At 34.4% G+C, this 10,689-nt stretch overlaps 1 pseudogene; it reads left to right on the top strand.

Annotated features, from left to right (window-relative positions):
* The first annotated feature begins 4,720 nt into the window (after nt 1-4,720).
* Nucleotides 4,721-8,117, top strand: LOC104231159 (uncharacterized; annotated as a pseudogene).
* The last annotated feature ends 2,572 nt before the right edge of the window (nt 8,118-10,689 follow it).

The raw sequence follows: 10,689 nt of genomic DNA on the forward strand, positions 1-10,689 counted from the left end.
TTTGGGATTGCTATTTACACAAAATAAAGTAAATTACAAAAATCATAAGGTAAGATTCATTTAATTAAGAATTACATGTAAGAACTCATCTTTCTTTTTTTTAGTACATGTGCATGGTAGAAGAAAAATATTTAAAGTGGGTTAATATTTATTTAATTATAATATATTAATCTTAACTATATCCCAAAGGTATCATCTAAATTGTTAAAAATAAAGTGACTTTAATTGCGTGGTTAAAATTGAGGTAACTAGCAAAATTATTGAGCAAATTACGATCCAACTATTTTATAAGTTGGTAACTCCCTAAAGTTAGAATATAATGGTTGTTAATAAATTATCATGTATGTATATATTAATTTGTCATTGTGTAATTTTAGGTTGGTAGAAATTGATGCTGATGAGAGAAGTTATTATATCGAGCTAATAATATAATATAATATATTTTTATTAGTTATTACTCTATATAGTATGACTTCAATCAGTTTCAATATAGATGAGATAGTTTGACTTGGCACGAAGTTTAAGAACGAAAAGGAAGACTTTTGAAACTTATGGTTCTAACGGTTTTGTGGGTCCATGGTATTTGTATGGGTGTAAGAACTTCTCATTATAGGTAAAATGGGTAAAATAAAAAATTTGAAGCTAAATTATTTTCAAATACATAAGTATGTCATTCTTTTGGAACAAACTAATAAGAAAAATATTTTATATAAATTGAAAGGGGAGGAATATTTATTTTTGAATCATATTGTATTCTTATTTGTTTGTATCAACGACTATATATAGGGGCTTATAATATTTAAGTTTATGTCAATAGTTATTCATATAATTTGTACTTTTTAATTATAGAATTTAGTAGGATCATAATATTATCCGCACATCGTGCGGGTACTAATACTAGTTCTATATGTTATAGACAAAACTTATACAAAGTTTATACACTTTTCCGGCTACCAAATGTAAATAGTTTCTAGCGTACGCTAAAAGTGATAATACCTCAATCCTATTTTGGTGTAATATTTGGTGTTTTGGTGCTCCAACACAACACTATTTTTGTGTGTGCATAATTTTACATCAAATTTGGTGTAACACTGTTCATCAATACCATTACTAGTCATCAATATTTTATTTTATTTTTTATTATATAACACTTTTAATTTAATATATTATAAATTTTACTTTTTTCATTTAGTTCCCTAATATACTTAATTATTTTTTATGTAATATCTTTATAATATTAATTTTATATTTTAATTTTGGTGTATAATTTTTATAAATTAATTTCATATATATTATTTTTATATAAAATTGTAAGTAAATTTTATTATAAGTTATAATTGTATAAAAAAATATAACCATCACAAAAATGAAAAGTACAAATATAAAATATAATATGTTGTTAATAAATAACACAATGTTTATTAAATAACATAAAAATAAATATTTAATAAATTAGCGACTGAAATAAATTAAAAATATAAATAACATAATAAGTTAAAAAATTATAAGAATAATTTAGTACTCTGGTAGGTCGATTCCACATCCATCAATATCATTAAAATATTGAGTGTATGTGGCAGAGGATTGTTGTGGTTGTGGTTGTTAAAATTGTTGACTTCTTTTATCCATTATTCATTTTTGTGCTTGTTGAATAAATTCACGAATATTTGGATCATCAATAGAATCTAAATTCGACAATAAATTTTATTTTCTTCTTTAAATTCTTTTAGTTTCAAAGCTCTATATTTTATTTCAATATCTGGCTGCCTGTTGCACTTGACTTTGCCAACAACCCAACAAGTCGATTATTTTCTGATTGGAACATTTTCATAGTAGATGAAAAACCTTCATCGATTTTCTCTTTATTTTTTACTTTCTTCATCCCAATAGGTCATTCTGATAATGTGGAATCACCTACAATATCCTCACTCAAATTTAGTGAAAATGATGACAAGTTAGGAGATCATATTAGAGGTGAATCAGGAGTAGGAGTCTCAGACTCCGATGATATATAAGAAGAGCCTTGCTTTCGAATTTTTTTCTTCCAGTACCGGCATCCTTAAACTTCGAAAATCCTTCAATAATCACACACATGATCAAATTTAAAACCCTTATTGTAATTCGAATCTTGCATAAGTAAATATTTTGCCTGATTAATCTGCAATATTTTACAAAATAAATTGAAGGAAAATTGTAAGTAAATATATACAAATAAAGAATAAGTAATTGCAAAATAAATACTCACAATATATTTATCTGAAGCACCACTAGGACACAAATTTTCAACTTGATGTACACATCATTTAATTTGCTTATAGCCTTCTCAACAACTTGAATTCGAGATTACACCGATCTTCTGTTGCGATACTCCCAATACTCATCCTTTGCATTATTGTATGCTTCTTTCACTTGACACCAAAAATGATCTCTAGACTGATCTACACCCGTTATTGGATCTTTAGAAACATCTCAATGAACTTGGCATAATAGCATATCTTCATTGGTAGAGTATCTCGTAGATCGAGTGGATATTTTTTGCAAGTGATTAGAGGAAAAGTGGATTATATGGTTAAAGAAAAACAAAAATCAACTTCGTATGGATGTTATGTGTGAGCACGTGATTTTTTCCCTATATGAATTACTCCAACAAATTCAAAACAAAATAATTTCTGTCAGTGTTTGCAATTTTGTTGGATTTCGTGGCATTTTCTGTTAATTATTTGCATTTGTCTGTGCACGTTTATTTTATTTAAGTCATGAAAAATACAAAAAATATATTGCCTCTGCATGTAGGATTTAATTTTATATTTTTAGATTAATTAGTAAAATTAGTTTTGTTTTATAAAAAAATAAAAATCACAAAAACAATAATTCATTTTGCATTTTTACTTTTTAATTTTGAATTGTGTAATTTTTCTTTAAATTTAGTATTTAATTAATTATTGTATATACCATGGTGAGTGATTAATCTAATTGAGTAGGTTAATTTAGTTTTAAAAATTTGTTATTAAATTAATTTAGGTGTTATTTTAATTTTTGAAAAAAGAGTTTTGAAATTGAAAAAGGAAAAAAAAAGAAATGAGAAGACCTAAATCTGGGCCAAAATTCCCCAGCCCGAGTGAAAATCACCCAATACCCGGCCCAACCCATGCCTGACCCGGTCCGGATCCCCCCAAGCGAAACGACGTCGTTTCACTAAGTATTGATCTGAGCCGTTGATCTCCCCTTGATCGAACGGCTCAGAACTGAAGCCCTGGGGGGTATTTAAGTGTCCAAAACCTTCCCCCCCCCTCAGAACCCCTTCTGTCTAACACCTCCAACACCCCGAAACCCTAGCTGAGCCGCCCCTAAATCCCCGGCCTCCGGTGGCGGCGCCACCTCCAAACGCCACCAAAATTACACCCCCTGACCACCGAGTCCCCCTCATTTCAAATCCCTAACTATTCACCTTAGAATCATCTTGGAGTCTCTCGAATTTCAGATCGAAGTTTAACCTGAAATCCCGAAAGGAGTTGATTGGCAAGGTTACTAAAGATTTGAGGTTGAGATCGACTTTAGCCGTGCGTTTTCAGGCGACAACACACGATTAAGGTCTATCTCGGCCAAAAATTAAGGTTTCTTTGAAGAATAGTTCAAGATTGTGTTCGCCTGGCTTGACAGGTATCTCTAGTATTTTTTCTATTCCATTTTTCGTATCTTCTTGTTCTACTTTTCTTCTTTTTCTTCTGTGTTCTCAAAGTCATCACTGCATGTGTTTCTTTTAAGTTAGGGTTAATGGTTAGTTATTAGGTTCTTCAGTTTTGTTCGTTAGGTTGGTTTGTTTGGTTGTTCCCTTTAGTATTGGGCCGATTGAAAGCTTTTGGTTCGAAAGGCTGATTAAAATCTTAATTGCCTTTCCTTCTTCTGCCTTCTCGTTTCTCCTGGACTTCTAATTTGGACCTGGGCCCCAAAGAAAGGGACTGACCCGAGTTTTTGAAGGCCCGGCTTGGATCAGTTCGACCCGTTTGGGTTTTCTAGTTAATTAACAGGGGCTAAAGGGGTATTTTGGGTAACTAACTTAGGGAATCTTTGGTGTAACAGAATAGGAAGCTTCCTAAGAAGCTGGGTTGGGGACTGTTTTGAAATTCTGAGAGTTAACTAAGGTTCCCTAAGCAAAAACAAAAATTAGAAAAGGACTAAAATAAAAAGTTGAACCCTTAAGGCTGCCCTGGTTTCTTGCCTATAAAGGCATCATTTCTTGCCTTTCAAGGCAAGACCTAAGAGCTTAAAAGGAGAAAAGCTCAGAAAAATCATAAACAGTGAAAAAAATATAAAAACACTTTCCATTGAACTTCCTGCTTTGAAACCCTGAGGCTTTCAATTCCTGAGGCAGTTTTGCTTTATTTGGGGTTGAAATGGATTGAGTTCGAGTCTTAAAGTTTGGGTTTGATTTCTGTTGGTTTATTGTTTGACTGAAATGAGTTTTTGGGATTTTTACACATCATTTTGGGTTTGAAAGCTGGGTTTGAGTTTGATCATATGGAATACTGTATAGTTTGGGGTTTCAGCTTGAATTCATTGGGTCTAATTGGCTGACTCTATCACTGTTCCATTGCTTCTTTGCTGTTGTTGGCTACTGATTTCTTCCCTTCTGTTGTTTCTCTTTATTCCCAGGTATGTATCGACTCTCGATTATCATATGAAGTGCAAATGTGAGCCATGTAACCAAGTCGAAAAGAAAATGGCAAAAGCTAGCTTTCTACAGTCGAGTAATTGTTCGAATGTGTTGTATTTTGTCCATATGTTTAGCTTGACTCTGTATATTTCGTTCATGTTTTAGTCTGGTACTTCGTTACAAGGCCTGAATATGTTGTTTTTCTTTTGAATGATGTTTGGACTCTTGTTTGACCTGATTTAGCTGAAATTCGTCAAACTTTGGAAATGTTTTCTCTAGCAGTGTTTCAGCATCCCTCAAAATAGTTCTTTTATTTTTTTTTCCTCAGCAAATCTGGTTGTATTCTATTGTCCATCCATTAGCCTTTTTGAGTATCAGTACTTCAGTTTGTTACCTAGCCTTACTTGACTCATGTATAAATTCATAAAGGCTTTCAAATAGATATATGATCTAATTTTTAAACTTATTGTTTGCCTCTTATTGTTTTACTTTGTGGAAATGCTTAAAGGCCTATAATTCTAAGTATTGGTGTTGGGCTATGGCGTTTGGATCTCTTCTATCTATGGGCTTAGTCTGGAGCCCAGATCTCTCCATCAGTGTTGTGTCATTGACACATATAGTACATTGCATCTCACTTGGGCCTGGACTCATAGCCCAGTTCTGAGTGGGTGCGTGCAGTTCAGCCCCTAGACCGAGTTGAGCCCAGTCTTCAGTTGACCGATGCTGCCAATCTCGTTCATAATAGGCTCAGTCCAAAGGCTTGAAAGCCAATGGATATGATATCCACACAGGCATCAGCTCAAAATTACATGATTCCAGAACGATTCCTTCATAATCGAAGCATGCCTTCCTAAATAATAGTAATAGTTTGAGGCCTCATAGTTTCAAATCAAGAATCTATACGTGAGGCGCACCATATGGGAATGGGATATAGTTCATGTCCTTCAAGGATTAATTTTGCATTCCCTTTAAAATTGGAATCAAAAATGTGTCGTGCCAAATAAAATCTCAAAGTGCACGGTCCCCACTTCATTAACTTGAACCCTTCGTAACCAGGCATGCCATCTAGTCGAATTTTTATGGCCTTCAAATATTAAATATTCATAGAGAAACCTTTAGGGTCGTTTTAAATATTATCGTGATTGTGGACACGTCTGCGTGACATGGTTACGTTTTCTTTAAAAATAAATCGGAGTATACGTTCGCGTGACTTCGGCAAAACTTTCTTAATAAACAAAGCGTTATTGATTATGGACACGTTCACGTGACATGATTTTTGACGCACCAAAGGAAAAGAGTATACGTACGCGTAACTCAATTCTTTAACTACGAATAATCAAGTGATTTAAAAGGGGTTAATAGATAAAAGCACATAGGATCTAAACTCAATAATTAAACAATTTTAATAAGCCAAGTATGATCAAAGCGACCGTGATAGAACCACGAAACTCGGGAATGCTTAATACATTCTCCCGGGTTAACAGATTCCTTACCCGGATTTTTGTGTTCGCAGACCGTAAATAGAGTCAATTTCCTCGATTCGGGATTTTAAACTGGTGACTTGGGAAACCATAAACCTCCCAAGTGGCGACTCTGAATCTTTAAACAAATCTTGTTTCGATTGTCCTTCAATTGGAAAAACTCCCTTGAATTTATACTCTTTACGGGGTGTAAGTAAAAAGGAGGTGTGATAGTATGTTTGCACTTTAATATATATAGATATAAGTAGAGCCAAAAATTGACATAATACATACTTAGATTTTATTCTAATCTCAATTGTCGGGTAGATTTCATCGTTATCTAAAATTTATCTTTAGGTATATGTCTTTACACATTTTTCAATGTGTAGAGATAAACTAGACACAATTATTGACCGGAATCAACCGTTGGATGGTTTTCATCATAATCTCAACCGTCGGATGGATGTCATCCTTATCTCAAATTTATCTTTAGGTAAAATATTTCTACATATTCTTCATTGTGTAGAGATAAAGTAGACACAATTATTGACCGGATAATAATATGATAGAATTTATCTTGATCTCAACCGTCAGATGAATTTCATCCTTATTTCAAATTTATCTTTAGGTAAAATATCTTTACACATTTTTCAATCTAATAAAATGAACATCATTTAGAAAAATAACTCAGGATTTCCAATTCTTTTTAAAACTAAATCAAATATTCTTATTTGTCTTTTGAAAATGAATTTCTATAATGTAGGTTCATCTAATAATAATGATGAAAATTCCTTTTCATTATCATCATCTTTAAATTTAGATGATACTATTGCAGAAGAGCATCAAGTAATCTTACAAAATATTTGTATGAACAACTATATGTTGTAGCATTTGCAATAATATCAAAATAAAGAAGATTTCAAAATTGGCTCCGTTCCAGATCATTTGGTAATCAATTGAGATCCTGAAACAGCTGATAATAATTTATTTCTCTATTATTTTTCAGATAATCCATGATTTAATTATGGTACATTTCGTCGTCGATATTGGATGTTCCGAAATTTTGTTCCTTCGTATGGTTGCTGCAATTAAAGCTTATGATACGTACTTCAAACAACGCGCTGATGCAATGGGTAGATTTGGATTTTTTTACTCTACAAAAAATTACAACTATATTTAGAATGTTGGCATGTGGTTTGCCAGCGGATGCCACTGATGAATATGTGAGAACTCGAGAGTCAACTGCAATTGAAATCATGAAGAGATTTTGTCGACCTATCGTAGATGTTTTTGGCGAGCAGTATTTGAGAGTACCAACAACTAACGATGTGGCAAGGCTTCTTCATATCAGTGAGCAGCATGGTTTTCAAGGAATGATAGGTAGTCTAGATTGCATGCATTGGAGATGGAAGAATTGCCCAACAACATGGGTTGGACAATATGCATGTCGTAGTAGATCCCCAACAATTATTCTTGAAGTTGTAACTGATTATGACCTTTGAATATGGCATGCATATTTTGGTATGCCTGGAACCAATAATAACATTAATGTTTTAGATTCGTCACATTTGTTTTTCAATCTTGCTAAAGGTATTGCTCCTCCCGCCCATTATGTTATTCAAGGAAAAGAATATGATGTGAGTTATTATTTAGCTAGCAATATATATATCCAAAATGGTCTACTATTGTACAAACTATTCGTGAGCCACGTTCTCGAAAAAAGAAATATTTTGTAATGAAACAAGAATCATGTCGAAAAGATGTTGAACATGCATTCGGAGTTTTACAATCTCGTTTTGCAATTATTGGTGGACCGTCACATTTCTGGAGAAAAGAAGTACTATATGATATATATATATAAACACAACATGATAATCGAGGATGAGTGTGATCTTAATACACCAATTCAAGATGCTTGGGAAGGTCCAACTCCACCAGTAAAAATGGTGGCAGATGAAAATCACCAATTTGAACAATTTTTAGCTCGACACAAAAAAAATTAAGGACAAAGATGCTTATTTTGTACTTCGTAATGCATTAATAGAGCATTTATGAGAGCAATATACTAATCCTGAAAGTTGAATATTTAGGTAGAAATTAAAATAAATTTTACCATAATGTAATATTTATTCAATTATATTTTGCAAATGATTTTACTTTTTGAATTATCAGTTAATATATATAATGTATAATATTTTCTTACAATTTGTATTTATTTAAAAATTTACGGTATAAAATAATTTATATTAAATTTTTATATAAGAAAGAAATATGAATTATATGGGATGAATATGTAAAAAAGAAAAAAAGAAAGGACTTGTCTTAAAAAATAAAAAAATAAAATTTAAATAAAAAAAAATATAATATAGAAAAGAGAAAAGAAAATAAAAGAATATTCTTTTTTGGTATAAAATATAGTGTAATGGGTTGGAATTAATTTCCACGATTGTATATTTCTTTTTCAACTTTTTTTTGATTTAAGTGAAATGAAGAGTCTGTTTATCGTATGTATTGCAGACTTGCAGTATAGACTTGTTCATTCTTGTGAGCACAAATGTTATTAGGAATTGATAGAGATGTTGAGTTGCTTTAAAATTGCATCTTCATATGCCAGCGGGGTTTGAGGTAATTATTGCTGTTATGCGGCGCCTTCCTGAGGTTCTTTGGAAGGGCGACGTAAGGCTAATCAATCGATGTCAGTGCGGTTATAGTTCGCCAACTGAGGTCCCCTCCGTACGCTAGACGAGATTGTCAGTGTCGTACAGGAAAACCCATAACATGAGCAATTGAGAAAACTGAAATGAGAATTGAGAATGAAATCTTGATTGCATTAATAAATGAAAGCTATTACAAAAGGCTACGTGGTGTCGAGAGGGAGAGACAACAATATAGAAAAATATTTGCTTGCTAGAATTTTTGACTGCTTCATTCCCTAATAATGCTAAAAAAAAAATAAACTAAAGTTACATGAGTTGACCTATCTTAGCTGTAGGAGCACATTGAAAATAAATTAAATGAATCTACTCTATATGTACAATAAAAAATGACTTAGTTTTCTACAAGGTAGAAACAAGTCTGTTGGCAGTAACTTTGTCTTTCACGCCAAGGTCTTCGCATGCGGTGTTGTCGGCGCGCACGAAACTATTTGCATATGCCTGCGGCTGAGTGCTGACACTTGGCATACGGGTCTGCGGTTGGGCACTGGCGAGGCATCAGGATCTACGCGTGCAGCGCTATTGGCATCATCATGATCTGTGCACGCGGCACTGTTGGCATCTGCCAGACGCTGGGCGCTGGAGGAGGCTATCGGTGGGGCGATAGAGGCACATGCGTGCTTGTCACTTAGTGCTGTCGAGACCACGGGCCGACCATGGCGTTGGACGTTGGGAGGCTTACCAGGATGTCATAGGGTGCGTCCAAGGGGTCATGGGGCGTGGCTGGAAAGCAGCCCATAACATTCTCCCCACCTGAGTTGGCGACGTCCTCGGAGCCTTACCTGCAAGGTGATGATTGATTAGGCTCTTTTCGGCTGGGAGGTATGTTCCCCTCTGTCTTGTGAGTTGGCTTTGTAAATAATGTTTCATGTCTTTCCGAAAATATTTCAGGCAGTTGACATGGAAGACTGGATGGATCTTCCACCAGGCTGGGATGTTAACCTAGTATGTGGCTTTTTCAATGCATCTTTCAAAGAACAAGGGCCTGATGTATTTTTGCAATAGCAAGGGTCATGGGTCCTCTCCGCAAATAAGTACCGCTTTGGGATTCTTAGCATCACTTTGTCTCTTGCTTGGTGTTGGACAAAGCGAAGATTTTGATTGGCATACCTCTTCGCCCGCTCTTGGGCTTTGACAAGATAGCTCCGCAATATCTCCAAATTTTGTTCCTATTCTCTCGAGAAGCTGGTAGCTCGAGGAGATTTTGATATGTTTGGTGCATTCACAGCTTGTGGGAGTAGCAACTGATGTCCGGTAACAATTTCAAAAGCATTTTTGTTTGTACTAGAGCTCTTTTGTAAATTGAAACACAGTTGAGCAGCATCCAGAAGCTTCAGTCAATTCTTCTATGATCCGGTTGCAAAGTGGCGGAGATATTCCTCCAGCATGTCATTGAACCATTTTTTCTGGCCATCAAATTGTTGATGAAAGCTTGAGTTGTGACTCAATTTTGACCCGGGGCACCTAAAGAGCTGGGTCCAAAAGTTTCTGGTGAAGCGTGAGTCGCGATCACTTACGATGTCTTGGGGCAGGCCCCAATATTTGACAATATGAGAGAAGAAAAGTCGAGTTGTATCTTCTGCTGATATATTTTGTGGGGCTGCTATAAAGGTGGCATACTTGGAAACCCGGTCTACCACAACCAAGATAGTTGCAAGATCTCCGACCTTCGATAATCCTGTGATGAAATTCAGGAAAATGCTTCCCCAATGTCTTTTTGGGATAGGTAATGGCTCCAAGAGTCCCGCTTGTGCCGAGCGGTCTAACTTGTACTTCTGGCATGCTTGACAAGTCTTCACACACTACAACAACAACAACAACAACGACCCAATATAATCCCACAAGTGGGGTCTGGGGAGGG

Source organism: Nicotiana sylvestris, chromosome 10 (assembly GCF_000393655.2).
Source record: "Nicotiana sylvestris chromosome 10, ASM39365v2, whole genome shotgun sequence".
NCBI lineage: Eukaryota > Viridiplantae > Streptophyta > Magnoliopsida > Solanales > Solanaceae > Nicotiana > Nicotiana sylvestris.